The sequence below is a fragment of the Peromyscus maniculatus genome, chromosome 10 (genome assembly GCF_049852395.1).
Source record: "Peromyscus maniculatus bairdii isolate BWxNUB_F1_BW_parent chromosome 10, HU_Pman_BW_mat_3.1, whole genome shotgun sequence".
NCBI classification, from domain to species: domain Eukaryota; kingdom Metazoa; phylum Chordata; class Mammalia; order Rodentia; family Cricetidae; genus Peromyscus; species Peromyscus maniculatus.
In genome coordinates this window covers 61,639,404-61,656,770 of record NC_134861.1, presented here as the reverse complement: position 1 = coordinate 61,656,770, position 17,367 = coordinate 61,639,404, and the positions used below count along the sequence as shown (strand labels likewise).

The 17,367-nt window shown below is 46.6% G+C and overlaps 1 protein-coding gene across 16 annotated transcripts in view; it reads left to right on the top strand.

The window, feature by feature from the left end:
- Rbm47 (RNA binding motif protein 47) overlaps positions 1-17,367 on the top strand; it is a 135,213-nt gene that overhangs the window by 81,648 nt on the left and 36,198 nt on the right. For 5 of the 16 annotated variants that reach the window (XM_076546370.1, XM_076546371.1, XM_076546369.1 and 2 more), the window contains one exon: positions 6,324-6,447. The exons of the other annotated variants lie outside the window; for them this stretch is intronic. The gene's annotated coding sequence lies outside the window, so the exon portion shown is untranslated. The remainder of the gene's footprint in view (positions 1-6,323; positions 6,448-17,367) is intronic. 16 annotated transcript variants of the gene reach the window in all.

Sequence of the window (17,367 nt, the reverse complement as noted above, 5' to 3'; positions counted from 1 at the left end):
TTGATCTCCTGCCTCTCTAGTCTGGGTTTTATAGTAAAAATCCAGTTAGCAGCTGGGACCTTTGCCCTGCCTAGCACAGTGGTCTTTTCTGTTTGACGCTTAACTTTTTCCATAAATAGACCGACACTGGGTGGGTTTGGGAGCATTGTTGAGGTCGTGTTTGCTGTGTCATAGTCTGGCACACCGCTGAAGTCCGGGGATTTTTGCTGGCCTTCCTTTCCAAAGGATTCCTAGAAGGAAGCTTGTGACCATGAATGAGCCTGGGCTCCTAAATGGTGAATTCAAGAGACTGAATATTGGCCCGCGTGACCTTTCCCTCCATTAATGATTGTGAAACCCCAACATTTAAATTAACCACTGTTAAATGAGGGCCTCCCCTGTGTCAGCTGCATATGCAAACCCTGGGAAGAAGCCCAACAAAGACTTCATTCTTCTTCTTTTTCAATAATGACTTTTTACTGTAAGAACTAGGAAACACCTGCTTGGCCACGCTTTGTTTAAGACAGAATCTCACTCACCCTGAAACTCAGGAACCCGACTTCCATAGCCCAGGGTGGCTTCAAACTCCCCCGGTGAGGGACCTGATTCCCCTTTGGTCCTCCTCATTCCAGGCTGGCGATGTAGAGAAACCCCTCTCCATTCCTGTTCGCTCTCTCAGCTGGTGCATGGGTTAAGCTTCTCTGGAGCACTCTGTTGTTCAATCAAGAGATTTGTTTTAATTGTAGGAAATAGTGATTCAGATGGTGTATTTTTGGTAGAAATGAAATAACCAGAGATGCTGGCTTATAAAAGGCAGTGGAGCATCTCTTCCCCAGCACTCTGTAGACCAGGCTGGCCTTGAACTCACAGAGATCCACCTGCCTCTTCCTCCTGGGTACTGGAATGAAAGGTGTGTGCCACCACACCCGGCAGGCCGGTATTGTTTAAAAATGGTCTTAGCCAACCTCGGTGCTCATTGCCTGTCATCCTAGCATTTAGGAGGCTGAAGCGGTAGGATTACTTGCTGTAAGACTGAGGTCAGCCTGGGCGAAAAAGTGAGACTCGACTTGAAGAAAACAAACAAGGGAGAGGGGGGGAGGGGAAAGAATTTTGATTTTATGCTGAAGAAAACAAAGATATAAAGAATTTTTAGAGGGCCGTTTTCGTTTTTCACGCTTTCACTTATAGAAATCTGCAGTCTGTGGTAAAGAAGTTGCTACTGATGTACAACTCTAAAATGACCTATTTCTGAGTCACTACAAATTGTCATCAGTGGGTGTGATTGCTCTCGTAGAGGACTCAGGTTCGATTCCCACCACCCACATGGTGGCTCATAACTGTGTTTGGGGGGGAGGGTCCAACGATATCCTGGCACCCATGGGTAATAAGCACACATGTGACATGCATACATACATGCAGGCACTCACACACACATGAAGTAAAAATAAATCAATCTTTTAAAAAGTTGTGACGAGGGCTGGAGAGATGACTCAGAGGTTAAGAGCACTGACTGCTCTTCCAGAGGACCCAGGTTCAATTCCCAGCAACTACGTGGCAGCTCACAACTGTCTGTAACTCCAAGGTCTGACACCCTCACACAGACACTCATGCAGGCAAAACACCAATGCATATATTTTTGGTGGTGGTAGGGTGTTGAAAACGATTCATTTGGTAATCTAATCCTATGAACTTGTTGTGGCTTTTATTTGTTTGTTTGTTTTTGCCAGTTGTGTTTTGTTTTGAGACAAGGTCTCACTATGTAGTCCTGGGTGGCCCTGGAACTCTCTTTGTAGACCAGGCTAGCCTCCAACTCACAGAAATCTGCCTCTCTCTGCTGCCCAAGTGCTGGGATCAAAGGCTTGCACCACCATGCCCGGCCCAATTTGATTTCTGCCAAGACCTTATCACAGAATTGGAGGGCGAGAGGCAGAGGAGGAAGTATAGAGTCTAATTCACTAATAAAGATTGTGGTTTACAACTTGAGGAAGAAACTTGCTGCGAATAACCTGTGAGTCCAGCCTGGCCCACTACTTCCTCCTGCAGATGAACCCAGCTGTCTTCTTATTTCTACGCCTGGCTGCTCCCTTGCAAATTTGTGCTTGCTAAGGGAAGTGTGTATGCGGCAGTGAATGCTGTCGTCTTAAAATTGGGGGCTGGAGAGATGGTTCAGGGATAACACTGTGATCTTCCAGAGGATCCTGGTTCAGTCCCAGCACCCACATGGCAGCTCACTGTAACTCCAGGTCTGGGGTATCTGACACCCACTTTGGACGTGTGGGCATCGGGCAGGAAAGTGATGCACACACAGCGCTTGCCCAGCGCTGCTTGACTTGGAAGGTGGCGCGGGCCTGTCATCCCGGCAATTGAGAGGCAGGGTGGGAGCATCATCGGATGATCAGCCTCTTCCACACTCTTAAGTTTTGTCGGAGATCAAAAGGGCAACAGAGTATTGGAATTGTTTTATTTCTGATCTTATGTATGTCTGCGGACCACATGCATTTTATCTGGTGCTCTTGGAAGGCAGAAGCGGCCATCAGATCCCCTAGAACTGAGTTACGGATGGTTGTGGGCCCCCAAGTGGGTGCTGTAAGAACCGCCCTTAACTGCAGACACCTCTCTCCCACCCTGTAGGAAGACTTGTAGCTCACTGCTAGGATTGCTCAAACCCTTGAATCCTCCTCAACTTTTCTGAACTGATAGTCCTCACCACTGCCCTGGGCTCTCCTTCAAAAGCAGACCTTTGCCACTGCTCCTCAATAAGCCCCATCTCATCCACCTGCACGAGAATATTCTCTTCAGCCACCCATCACCCTAAGATTCTCTGTGACCACCTGGAGAGCACCCTTGGGAAAAGATCCCTTGCCCTAGAAAAACCCACATTACTCTCTTACCCTCGTTTTTTCCTTTCTGATTTTTAGTTATTTAAAGGGCGTATTTCAAAACTGGAGAGGGGTAGAGGAAGGGATGGGGAGATAAAAACGCCAGACCTTAACCACTGGCTCCAAATCTGTGGTAAAAACCCCACCCTATGTCCAGGCTTAAAACCAATTCTGCCATTGTCAAGTTCAGTACGTGCGTGCGTGAGGTCCAAGGGTTTCTGATTCCGGTGCAGTAATTGGCCTCTCTCTCTCCTGGCTCCACCCTCCCAGCCAGCCACTTGGAAAAGCATGGGTCTTAGGTGCGTCAAACATTTCTTAGCAACGCTGGGGGTGGGGGTGGGGGTGGGGTTCAGTTCACTTCCTCCTCATGCTTGACTTCCCCTCAATTCAGAGCAGGCTTGATTCAGCCCGTGAAGTTCTGAGCTCCGTCCCGGGGACAAAGCCGCGAGGACGTATCATTTGCCGTGGGAAATGTGTCAGCGTGACCACAGTAGGACAGACAGGTGTGCGGCACGGCCTGTGCACCCTTGTAACCCAAGAAACGAGGCAGGCAGCCTGGCCTCCCGTGCTCGCCTCCCGTGCTGTCGGAAAGTCTTCGAAAATGCCTGTGGCCGTCGTCGTTTGTGCTGACTGGGCCGCGTCGGGGGTTTTACTCTGAACCGTTTACATGCTGGAGAGTCTGCAGATGAAAACCAGGCTGCGGGGAGCCGGAGGTGGGGGTGGGGAGATGAGGAGAGGGAGAGAGAATGTCTGCACCCACTCTTGTGCACTCCAAGTTCTCACGTGTTCGAGTGTGTAACACGTGGTGGGGGGCGGGGAATCAGAGGTTGAGTTATGAAGATCTGAAAGTGCACGCTGGCCCCTGGAGAGAAGCAGCTAAAAGACTCAAAAAAAAAGGTCACTGTAGCCACTGAGTTTCATTTGATTCTTATGTGACCATTAATTGAATCTTTTTTTTTCCCCCCCGAGACAGGGTTTCTTTGTGTAGCTTTGGAGCCTATCCTGGAACTCACTCTGTAGCCCAGGCTGGCCTCGAACTCACAGAGATCCGCCTGCCTCTGCCTCCTGAGTGCTGGGATTAAAGGCGTGCACCACCACCGCCTAGCTAATTGAACCTTTTAAAACATCTTTTAAATACTTTATTTTCAATTATATGTATTACCTGTGAGTGCAGGTGCCCGGAGAGGCCAGAAAAGGGCACCAGATTCCCCTGGAACTGGAGTTAGAGACAGCTGTGAGCTTCTAAAGTGGGTGCTGGGAACAGAACTCGTTCTGTAACTGTGCTCTTAACCATGGAGCCACCTGACTCATTTCCCCCGATTGGAACTTAAGAAAAGCTCACTCTTTAATAACGTGCTAAATGGCTTTGGAGACGCGTTCTTCCCACGGAAATGGAAGACATTGATTATTCCGGCACCTCTACCAGAACAGGAGCAGTATTTCAAGGTCTATGAATCTAACTCTGCCAGAATCTTCTGTCGGGGGTCCCCCTGTGAAATGTCTGGTGTGGTGGCCAGGAGTCAGTCTACAGCCCCAGCTCTAGGGAGTACTAGATACATAGATAATTTGTTTCACCTAGTACTGCCAGGTACTAGGTAGGTCACGAGCAGGGAATGAGAGCTGACCTAGGAAATCTCTCACGTGTTATTCAGCTCACCAAGTATTTCTCAAGTTTCCATTAAGCTCTGGGGCCACAGCAGGCGTGAGTCACAGCTTTTGGCTGGGAGGATATTCCCAGCACGGGGTGCTAGGTGGTGGACCCCAGCCATAGACTCCGTGTGCTGATTCCTATCAAGCTCTTATTGGCGACAGCCGAGGGAGAAATGGAAGGAATGAGTGAATGAATGAAAAGTGAGTGGGAACGTGGGTCTCAAGGACACTGTAACCCTACCACGGCACGGACATGTCTGCTGTCCGCTGTGATATGGAAACAATGCCCTTCGGAGCAACCGAGCGAAGCGATCAAGCCGGGTGACATTGAGTCCCTTCCAGGGTCTGTAGGGAAACCTCTTTTTGCTGTTCTCCTACAGAGCAGAAAACTCAAGCAAATGCTGCCAGATTCCTGTGCTGTGGATTTCAGTTTCACTTTCTTACATCTTCTTGCTTGCTTGTTTGTTTTTAACCAATTTGATTTTTTTGTACTGGTGGTGGTTGAAGTAGCTTTCTCCCTTAATCTCGGCGTTACAGTCCCTACCTTTTAGTGCATTCATTTAAATAGGTATTTATTGGGTATATTAAGGTAGGAAATGTTAATACCACAGAGCGATATAAACCAAGCGGAAGAGGATTTAATCTGAGATTGAAGTTATAATAAATTTATACCCTGTATTGTAATGAAAATCTGTAGTTTTTTTTAGTACAGGGGGGTACAGATGGATGACTCTAGGGCCTCGTTTAGCTAGGCAAGTGACCCCTTGTCTACATTCCCAGGCTTTAGCGCATCCTGGTAGGTTTTGCTTGCTTGCTTGTTTTTGCTGTGGATGGTTTTTTGTTGTTGTTTTGAGACAGAGTTGCTATGTAGCCCTGGCTGTCTTGGAACCCACAAGTTAGACCAGGCTGGCCCCAGACTCACAGAGATCCATCTGCCTCGATGGGATTCAAGGTATGCACCACCATGCCTGGCTGTTTGCTTGCTTTTGATGTGGAGTTTTAGCTGTATTACCAAGGCAGGCTCAGAATTCCAGTTTTCCTGCCTCAGCCTCCCCAGTAGCTAGAGAACAAGGAGTTATCAGGTGCCCAGCATTATCCTGAGTTTTTCCTGTTCTCGGGCATCACCAAAAGGAAGCCCAGGCTTCCTGGTAGTCTCAGGATCTTCATCAGTCTCAGGAAACTGGTATCCTGGGATGTGATTGTTAATAGAGTGTTCAGTGGTCCCAACCCATAATAGTTGCAAACAAAGCTGGCTTGGTAGAGCTTGGAGGGAAAAGCTCCTGACTTTGATTTGTACTTTCTAGAATTACTTTTACAAATTAGTAAGTACTTACCTTTCTTATATAAAATAGAGCTTTTTTTTCTTTTGGTAACGAATTTTATTACATTTTGTTTGTTTAATAAGTGTGTGTGCATGCGTGTGCACGCTCTCAAATTCCGAGCCAACATAGACCTTTCCTCCCTTACGTTGCTTCTTGTCACGTGTTATTTGGTCCCAGTTCCCAGAAAAATAACCAGGACACCAACCAGGGTCAATACATGCTCCTGTAGGCAGCTCCGTCTCCTGCTGCTCGCCCGCCTTGGTGTGTGGGTTAGCAGGGTTGTAGGCCTGTGCTACCATGCCAGATGGTCTTATTCTTTACCCTTGCCTCTTCCAGGAGCACGCTAACGTGCTTGCATGATATTGCACGTGTTGACGATGTCTGTGGTTTCCAGGCATGGGAAGAGGGCTCAGGACCCGGAGGTGGGGGAGGGAGCAGGTGTAAGCCGCCCCTCAAGGTTCCTCTCTGTAGATACTATTGATCTCCGGTTTAGGAATCTGCTCATCACGTGCCACATGCTCCGCCTTGGTCCTGGTCCTACCCTGGTGTTGCTGGCTCCCAGACACTGTGTACACGACTGAGCCTTTTTGAAGGGAGAGGGTGGTGCCCTGACCCAGGTAAGCTTTTGCTTCTCAGGACAGTGTTGCTTTATCTCTCCTGAGAAACTATCTTTTCTTACTCTCCCCTGGGGGCAGGTGGGACCCATTTGTGAATAATCTCCTTCCTGAAATGAGCAGAATACTGGAGAAATCTGACCAGGAAAAGACCAGTGGCATCGAGATTACCTCACTGGAAAAGTCCTTGTAGCTGGGTGAGGTGGCGGCACACGGCTGTAATCCTAGCACTCAGCAGGTGGATTTAGGAGGAGAATCAGGAGTTCAAGGCCAGCCTGAGCTACCTGCGACCCTGCCTCAAATCCAAACCAAACACGGCAAAATTCCCAAACCTTCAGCAGTTACCACTCTGTTCTGCCCAGCAGTGTAGTTAGCGAAGACCCATCTATGCATTTCCTAGTCAACTGTAAGTTCGTGTGCTGAGTGTAGTTCCGTATGGCTGGACCCTGGTGGCACATAAAGGAAGATGGTAATTAGGTGTCAACCAAAGGCGTCCTGTGGACACACTGTCCCAGTGAGGCTTCACGTTTCCTCAGCAGAGTCTGTGCTTCCTCTGTGGCGCCATCTATCTCTCGTCATCACTGTTTGGTCACATCTGCTGTCTCCAGATGGGTGATTCGGTTGTATGCCCTCAGCCTCCAACTCAGGGCGGCAACTGGAGCATCGTTTGGGGGCCTGTGTGGTCCTTGTCGGACAGATCGGACATCTGAGGCTTGCCCAAGATACCTAAGTGTCGTGAGAGAGGGTTGGGTTTTGAACTCAGTGTCTGCCATCCCCCAAAGCCTGTGTTCTTCTTTCTGCGCCTTGCTCGGGTGTTTGCTGTGTGTGTGTGTGTGTGTGTGTGTGTGTGTGTGTGTAGTCGGTCTCTTGGGAATACTGGAAAGCAGCGTCGATTGGGGGGGGTTAGAAGTTCTGGGGGAGTATTGAAAGGAAAAGATGAGGAAGGGGCATGCTGGCTGAGGCTCAGAGGAGAGGCCAGCTACTACTGTCGCGGCGGCCTGGCTCTGGGCTGCCATCCCCACCCTCAGCGTCCGCACACAGACAACCATGAGGGACAGGTCACACGGGGGCTGCTGAGTGCACACAGACCAGAGAAAGCCTTTTGTTGCACTTCCATTCACGAGGAGAATGACTGAGCTGGGACACTTAGCCATCCACCCAGACAGAAACATCGTGTCCAAACGGGGGCTTCTCTGAGGCTGGTCCACGTGGTAAGTACTTACTTGTAATGTTTGAGTCTGTCTGTGATGAATATACCACCTGAGCCTTCCAGCTTACAAAGCAGTGTGCCTGAGCTTTATTCCCTGGGAAAATGGTGGGACCAGGGGAGTCACGGGCCCACCTTTGAAAGCCTCCCCTCTGAGGGGGGGATGGTCAGTGGCGACTCACCTGTTTTTCTCCTACTCGGACAACTTGATTTTACAGCTGAAGTAGAAGCTTTATTGGGGTGCAATGCACCTCCTATTTCGTGTGGGCAGTTTGGGGGGGCTTTCGTGTGGTCTCACAGCTGTGTAACTATCCATCGGTTACTTTCGGGATGTGGCCATCACCTTGAAAATCCCGTGTCCCTTACCAGCCCCTTCTGCTTTCTGGACAGCCTACCTTCTGTTTCATAAACATGGATGTTTTACTTATGGATTTGTATCACGAGGCTTTCTTTCACTTAGTACACTATTTTCTTTCTTTTAAAAATATTGGGTTTTTGCCGGGCGGTGGTGGCGCACGCCTTTAATCCCAGCACTCGGGAGGCAGAGGCAGGCGGATCTCTGTGAGTTCGAGGCCAGCCTGGGCTACCAAGTGAGCTCCAGGAAAGGCGCAAAGCTACACAGAGAAACCCTGTCTCGAAAAGCCAAAAAAAAAAAAAAAAAAAAAAAAAAAAAAAAATATTGGGTTTTTAAAAAAATTATATTAATATTTTTTTCTTAAGTACAACATATTGATCATATTTCCCTCATCTCCCTGCAGGTCCTTCCCACCACCCCAAAATACATAGTTTTAGTTTTCTACTTATGTGTACATGGAAGTAGGGTAGGAGCGTGGGGGCCAGAGAGGATGCTGGATCCCCTGGAGCTGGAGTTGGGGTGACTGCTTCGAGCCACTGGATGTGGGTGCTAGTCACCCAACTCAGATCCTCTGGGAAAGCAGCCACTGAAGCACTGAACCATCTCTCCAGCCCCTAGAACAGTATTTTCAAGATCCATCTATATTATATTATCACATGTATCAATACTTTATTACTATTGCAATATCCATTAATATTGCAAAACAGTAGTCTAGAATTTGGGTACATTTGAGGGGTTTTTTTTCCCCCTTGCTTTTTGGATATTGTAATGTTGCTATGACTTTGCAAGTTTTGTGATGTGTGTGTGTGTGTGTTCTCACTGTGTGTGGGTTTGGGTATATGTGTGTGGATGCATGAATAGGTCGGAAGTCAACATTGGTATCTTCCTCCCGCTCTACCTTATTTGGAGACAGTCTGTCACTGAACCTGGAGTTCCCCATTTCTGCTAGGCTGGCTAGACAGGGAACCCCCCACCTGGACACTCAGCCTACCTCAGCCTCCCATCCCCCAGGCGCTGGGGTCACAGGTGTGTGCACTGTGTCTGCCTTTTGCTAGGGTGCCGAGGATCCAAATCAGGACTTCACACTTAACACAAGTACTTCATCCACTGGGCCGTCTCCCCAAACCCTGTTTTCAAAGTTTTCTGAAGTCATGGCTCTTGATCTCTACCGGGCACATCTTTATGATGGGATTTCTGGAACGGGTGGCGACTGTCTTTCAGCTTTTGAAGGCCTCGTCAGCAGTGTGCAAGGCTGTGCATCTGACAGCTCCAGAGGCTGTGTGTGCATGGCTGTGCATCTGACAGCTCCGGAGGCCGTGTGTGTGCAAGGCTGTGCATCTGACAGCTCCGGAGGCCGTGTGTGCAAGGCTGTGCATCTGACAGCTCCGGAGGCCATGTGTGTGCAAGGCTGTGCATCTGACAGCTCCAGAGGCCGTGTGTGTGCAAGGCTGTGCATCTGAAGGCTCCGGAGGCCATGTGTGTGCAAGGCTGTGCATCTGACGGCTCCGGAGGCCGTGTGTGTGCAAGGCTGTGCATCTGACGGCTCCGGAGGCCGTGTGTGTGCAAGGCTGTGCATCTGACAGCTCCGGAGGCCATGTGTGTGCAAGGCTGTGCATCTGACAGCTCTGGAGGCCGTGTGTGCAAGGCTGTGCATCTGACGGCTCCAGTGGCCCTGTGCAAAGGTTCTGATCCTTGTCTTGAACAACATAAGTTCTGTCTTTTGACGATGGCCATTCCAGGGGTATAGAGTAAATTTCATTGTGGTCTTAATTTGCATTTCCTCAATGACCATCGTCCAGCCTCGTGTGCTTCTTGGTCATGGATGTATCTTTGGAGATTCAGTTCCTTTACCTAGATTTAAATTAGTTTCTTTGTCTTTTTGCTATTAATTTATGGTAGCTCTTTACATATTCTAGATAAAAGCTATTATCAGAAATATGCTTTGTAAATGTTTTCCTACTTTATAGCCTGTCTTTTTGACTAATTATTTGGGTTTTTGTTTCTTTGTTTTGTTTGTTTTTTTGCCTTCAACACAGGGCCTTATATTAGTGCTGTACTATTGAGCTACAACCCCAGCCCATACTTTTTGCATATGTATTGATGGGGGGGGCGGGTACATGTCACCTCACTTGTTTGGAGGTCAGAGGACAACTTGCAGGAGCTGGTTCTCCTGTCAATCACCATGCTATTGTAATTTCTTACTTTAGATTGTTTAGCGAGTGTGTGCACATGCAGTTGGTGGTGGTGTGGGGGTTGGTTTTGTGTCCTGCACAGTGTTGAGCACACTGGTCTTCTCCCTGTGCTGGTCTCCTGATCTACGGACGGTTTTCCTTCTGCGTTTCCTCTGTGGATAATAACCTGTGTTTCTCTTCTTTGTCCCATTGCCTTGGTTGGAGTCTTCAGGACAGTGCTGAATAAAACGCCCTCTCTCATCTTGTTCCTGATCTTGGGGAGGTGGGATGAGTCTTTTACGATTCAACTGTTGGTTGTAAGATTGTATTGGTTTTAATCAGACGGGAGAAGTTTCCTCTGTTTCAGTTTACTGATAGTTTGGATTATGAAAGTCTGTTGATTGTGTCATGTCTCTCCATGTCTATTTAGATAATAATGTAGTTCTGTCTTTGTTACCTTTGTGTGTTTTCATTGGTTCATACTCCTTTGGCAAGCCCATGGGATAAGTCATGCTTGGTCATGGTGCATAATAGTTGTGTGTTTTTTCTTTCAAATCGGTTTAACTTCATTTTTTAAAAAGTGTGTGTGTGTGTGTGTGTGTGTGTGTGTAGGTCAGAGGACAAGCTAAAGATGTCAGTTTTCTCCTTCCAACATATGGGTTCTGGGGAGCAAATGTAATGTGTCAGGCCTTTTTCCCATTCAACCATCTTGCTAGCCCTCTTTGTAGGTTTGAGACACGGAATGGTCTCAAGTAGTTTAAGTGGGCCTTGAACTCTTGTTCTGCCGGCCTTGTCTGAGCTACTTTTCCTTGTGATGATAAGATACTGACCCCAAAGGCAGCGTGAGGAAGAGTTTATTTTGACTGATGGTTCTGGAGGGAGAGTCCATAACTGCATGGGATGCAGGGCAGCAGGCCGCCAGAGCAGGATGCTGGCTGATCACGGACGGGTGCCTGAAGATGCCAGAGGAGGTAGCAGGTCTCCTGGGGCTGGAGTCGCAGCGGGCTCGTGAGCTGCTGGATGTGGGTGCTGGGAACTGAACTTGAGTCCTCCGTCAGAGCATCAGGCAATCCTCCTTCCTGCTGAACCGTTTCTCTGGTTCCAGATGTGCTGAGCTAACCGGCATGCCCTGCTCAGAGCTTTTCTTTGTAAGCCTCCCATGTCTTTGAGTCACTCGTGATGTCTCCTCCTTTTTCCTGAGTTGAGTAGCGAGTTTTCTTTCTTCCTTGTCATTTTAGCTACAGGTTTGTCAATGTCATTATTTTCTTAAAAACAAACAACAAACAAAAAACCCCTAACGTTTGAATTTTGTTAATTTCGTTGTTTTTTTTCCGTTTTTGTATTTTTGTTGTTTGAAAATTTTGTGTGAGTTTTGACCATATTCATATACCTTCCCAACTCCTCCCAGATCCACCCCCTCCTTCCCCACCCACCCAACTTTCTGCCCCCCCCACACACACACACACTCATCAAGACCTCTTTGTGCTGCCCCCATATTCATGGACACGTGGTCTTCGTCTGGAGCTTGATGTTTGCCTTTGATAAGGTCTTACTATGTCTCCTTGGGGGCCTGGTACCTGCTGTTTTGCCCAGGGTGGCCTTGAACTCTCAACGGTCCTCTTGCTTTCACTACCTGGATGCCGGAATTCCGGGTATGTGCCTCAGAGCCCAGCTCTTTTTGGTTTTCTAACCACCTTTATTCCCCACTTCAGTCTTTACCGTTGCCTTCCACGTGGGCCTCACGATCTGGTAGCTCTTCTTCTTCTGTTTTCTGAAAGTAGAAGCTCTCAGATCGTCACACATTCCAGTGTTGTCCCCACTCTCCACTACACAAGACTGTGTGTGTGTGTGTGAGCAACCGATGCTAACGCTGAGTGAGAGCCCGGAGACTTTCCCCTTACAGACTGCGTTGGGGAACTAACTGAGCACATGAAAGCGGCACAGGGAGTAACCCGCCCATTGTTCTCTCACTCCTCGGTGATGGACCCTGCCGCTTAGTGGTTCTAGGACCAAAGCGTAGGTTCTGGGGTCTGATAGCCTGGGTGTGAGTTCTCCCTCTGCCACCTGCAGCTGGGAGATATTGAGCAAGACTTCTAGGTCCTCTGAGCACCCCACCCCCACCCCCCACCCCCCGTTTCCACGTGTGTAGAATAGTCACTCCATCATCGTGAGGGTCCAATGTGGTAACACGTGATACATTCAGCCCACAAGTTGGCGGAAACTAAATGTTTAATATTGGTTAATTAAATTAAGCTGTTCCTAACTTAATGTCACTGGACCAACATGACCCTATGCTGAGCTGACTCCAGAGGTAGCTACTGCGTCTGGAGTTGTGATTCCATTCGTTTCTACGTCTCTGTCACCGTCCACGATGTCCATTTACTGCCTGGCTGAGACACATTTCCAGCGGCAGCCTGGCAGCCTGCTGAAGAGGCAACTTGGCCACTCTTGCTTCTTCGATGGCATGTCCATAATGTAACCATGGTGGAGCAAAAGCAGGAAATGGATTTTCCTAAACAAATCTGAAAAAAGCTGAGGGGCAAGGTTCATAAATTATGAAAATGGTACTCACTGAAAAAAAAAATCTAATTCATGTCTCTATCAGTTCGAGTCCTCTTTATGAGAAGGCTGGCGATGCCCTTCTAAACTCACCGGGCAGCTGATGTTGAACCCTATTGTCTGAGAGTACACAGCCGGAGCTGTTCTGTGCTCTCAAGGAATTGCTTAAAAAACGTATACAGTTTTATTCTCGTCCTGCAGCCAAACAATGACCACACTATTACAATAAGAAATAAATCAAGGTATCTATTATGAAATCTTCAGATAAAATTAAAATGTGCCTAGGTTTGGTATGTATACATGTGATCTTGCCACTTGGGGTGTGACAGGGAATTGGTGACAGGGAATTGAGGTCAGCATGGGCTACATAGAGCATATCCCTGTCTCAAAAACCCAGTGACGAGCAAAGAGAATTCATTAGTTACAAGGGAAAAACCATCAGTTCCCTGAATCCTGGTATATGGATAGAGATGGATTTTGGTTTTGAGGGTGGGATTTCTTTTTTGAAAGACGAAATTCAGAATAAATAGTCAAAAGTGAGTGCAGTGCACTCGGAGCCACTTTCCAGCCTCCTGGACTTTGTCTCCTAGTAACACGTACGACCTCTGCCGTATTTAAGATGGCCGCCGCCTCCCCTGTGTCCTCATCAGATAGCTACTACCATGTAAACACCAAGTGTTTGACTGTGAGCTAACTAAATCTTGACATATGCTTAGATGAACAGCACCTTCCATGAGTAGAGTAATACATGTTATAATACATTCACGCTATATGATCAATGTTATCATTGTGATGTAATGGTTTAGAGAATCGTCTTTGGGATTCAAGCTCACCTCTGTGCTTTTATTTGCTTGTGTGTTTGTTTGGTAAGTTAGTTGGTTTTTAACTTTGGTGTGCTGAGGGTCTAAATCAGAGCTTTGATCATGCTAGGCAAGTGGTACACCACTGAACTACTCTCCTGACCTCCATTTTTAAAATTTAAGATGAAATACTTCAGTGCTTTCTGTCCTTACACTTTACTCCAATATATGCTGTATTCTATGCTAAGCTGGTGCTATAATGCAGTGTTTGACAGGCTAACTTCAGGAAAAATACTATGGTGCCTTTGTTCATTCAGATCTGTGGGAACTTCTGCCTATTCCTTCTCCTTTCCAGTGGGTTAGAATTAACTTCACGGCCAGCTAGCACTATTCACACAGCTTTGTGGCTTCAGCGCCAGCGTTTGATACCGACTACTACTTCAATGCTCTGTGTGTATGTGCACACGTGTGTATGCATGCACGCATGCGTGCACACGAACAGTTTCTCCCTCTTATACTTTAGTCATGCATTGATACAAACAGTAATTGCAGCAAAGTTTTTGGAATTCAAGATAGTTCCAAATGAGCTGATGAGGTAGGTGGTATAAAGACACTTGCCACCAAGCTTGATGCCCGGACTGAGATCCCTGCAAACCCCAGGGTGGAAGGAGAGAACTGACTTCTTCAAGTTGTCCCCTGATCTCCACACGTGCATGCCCCACCCCCAAATAATTAAATGTTATCAAATGTGTCTCTAGAAACAGTATATTACCTTATATGTAAAAGCAAGTAAATACTGGCCTGGTCTTTACATTGATTGTGTTTCAACCTATAGATGAATTAAAATTTAAAGATAATTCTATCTTAGTAGGATTTGATTTGGCCTGATCAGATACCCCCAGTATTTAAAATGGTCTTTGAAAGCCCTGTGTTCAGTCCTCAGCAACTGGACCCGGTAGCACACACCTATATCCCAGCACTTGAAAGATACAGAGAGGAGGATCAGGAGTCCAAGTTCATCTTCAACTACATAGAAAGACTGAAGCCAGCTTTGGATAGATTAAACCCAGTCTCAGAAAAACAACAAAGTACTTGCCACCCAAGCCTGCTGACCCAAGTTCAAGTCCCAGGACCCGCATAAACAGAGAAAATAAGCTTAATAAATTTGTCCTCTGACACCCTCCCCCTGCCAAATGGCTCACACATGAATCTTACATGTACACCCCATAATAAAATTTAAGATGCCCAAAATAAATAAAAACAGCCCATGTAACTTCATATCATGTCTACACTGCTGGTCCCCAGACTAGGCTCAGTTTTGTTTCTTTCCTTTACGCAACCATATCTACCTTAGGGCTTCCATACTGCGCGCTCGTGTGGTCCCCTTCTCTTTAGACTAAAACAAAGGCGCTCTGTGAAGACAGAGAATCATTTCTTCAGACAGGGCTTAATTGCTTGCTGCAAGCCAGTTGGATCCAGAGTGGCTGGTGTCACCGTGGCCTCTGGGGGGTCCTTACATGTTTTTATGCATTTGGCACACAGAGGCCTGCGTGGACCAGGAGAATGATATCACAGGAATGACAAGGCTAACTTCCGTTTTTTCTGTGTTTCCCCCCTATATTGTTTGAGTTTATTAAAGCCACTGTGTTCAGAGCCAAAGCATGAGGATTTGGCTTATTTTCATGGCGAAGGCAGGCTGCACCTGTCACCGTAATTCCTGATTTTAAGTATTCTGTGAACAGTTACCTAACTCTTCTCTTTATCTGCCCATGCTGAGTAAAGACTCTACCCACCCTACCTTCAAACTTACCATCCTCAAATATTTTTTCCCAAAGTTTTGCCTTTTAGGGCAGTGTTTATTTTAATATGCATACTTATTCATAAATATACACATTCATACATACCAAAAAAAACCCTCCAAACCCAAAATACTATCTAATGTTCCAAACATCTTGTAAACACGGGATTTTTTTTCTTATACGTTATACTATTTTTTTAAAGATATGTTTATTTTCAGTTACGTGTGTGGGTGTTTTGGTTGCATGTATGACTTTTGTAGCATGTGCATGCAGTACCCACAGAAGCCAGAAGGGGGCATTAGATCCTCTGGAGCTGGAGGTAGGGTTGTGAGCCTCTATGTGGATGCTGGGATTTTAACCCTGGTCTTCTTCAAGGACCAGTGCCCCCAATTGCCGAGCCAACTCTCTGACCCCTAAGGTACTCTTATATAAAAACAGATTCTGAATCCAGGAGCACTAACCACCAAGCCTGCTAGCCAGAGTTTGATTCCTGGGACCCACACAGTGGGTGGAAGGAGATAATTGACTCCTGAAGTTGCCCTGTGACCTCCACATGCTCACTTAGGCACATGAGACACCCTGAATAAATAGGTGTTAAAATTTAAAAAAAAAAAAAAAAAAAAAAAAAAAAGGCCAGGCGGTGGTGGCGCACGCCTTTAATCCCAGCACTCGGGAGGCAGAGGCAGGCGGATCTCTGTGAGTTCGAGGCCAGCCTGGTCTACAGAGTGAGTTCCAGGACAGGCATCAAAGCTACACAGAGAAACCCTGTCTCAAAAAACAAACAAAACCAAAAAGAAAAAAGAAAGCTTTTCGGTCCTATTTGTAGTTAAGGAATTTAAATTTGTTAAAAATCTATTTTTTAAAATACTGGTTTAGTAACTAAGGAATCCTTTGGTTTTCCTTCAGCTACCCTAGGAATTTGGTTTCACGTAATAGTTGACATTTTATAATCTTGGATTTGTTTTGAATTTTGACTATTTTTATTTATTTTTTCATATTTTTTATTGATTATTTGGAAATTTCACACCATGCACCCCGAGTCCTTCCGGGTCTGCCCCCCTACCCTTGTGACCTTCCCACCCTCCAAAAAAAAGAAGAAAAGAAAAAAACGTAAGTCCAATTTGTGTTGTGTATATACTCAACTCACTGGAGCATGGGGATTTTTACCCTTTATTAAGTCACTAATATTTCTCATTATTGATCATCTTATCTAGAAGCAATAAAATTTTCTTTTATAAAATATGGATAGAAAAATAAACTGAAAACCAACTTGTCCCTCCGGTCTTTTGACCTCTGACACTGTCCACTTCAAAAATGGTATATACAATTCAGTAAATTGAAGAAAAGCACAAAAACCTCTAAGGGAAAACTTGTAGTCCCAGCTTTGACTGTTTGTTGGATGGTATTTTGAGATATGGCCTCTTGTACCTCAGGCTGGCTTTGAACGAGCTATGTAGTCAAAGGTGACCTTGAACTCCTGACCCTCCTTGCCACCACCTCCCCAGTGCTGGCAGAGATGCATCACCAAAGCCAGCTTCCTTACTCCCTTGAGCATGCTACACACACACACACACACACACACACACACACACACACACACACACACACACACACGACCACTGCTGTGTGTCCTAGCCTGAAATGTATTAGGATGAGAGACAGGTTTTCATATTTCTTTCATTTTTCATGCGTGTTCAGAGAGTACAGGGTGTCACATGGTATCTCCAGCCCTCTCAGCTTCTCCTCTCCCTCCCTCTCTGATGTCCTAACTCCACTTCCAGAGGGATTTGGGGTGAGGTTTCCCCATCTCGGCCCCTCCAAACGAGGGTATTTACTTGGAAGTGCCTTGGGTCTTCCTGTCTTTCGTACCATGAGGTTCATTTTACCAACCTCTGGCTTTCTGTGCTCCCATTACGTGTGTCGGCTTCAAATTAATAAAATAAAATGTGGGTTTAGTTCATGTGGGACTTCTGGATCTTTTTCTATTACATTTATAAATAGGATTTTTGGTAGTGATTGGTTGAGATAGAGT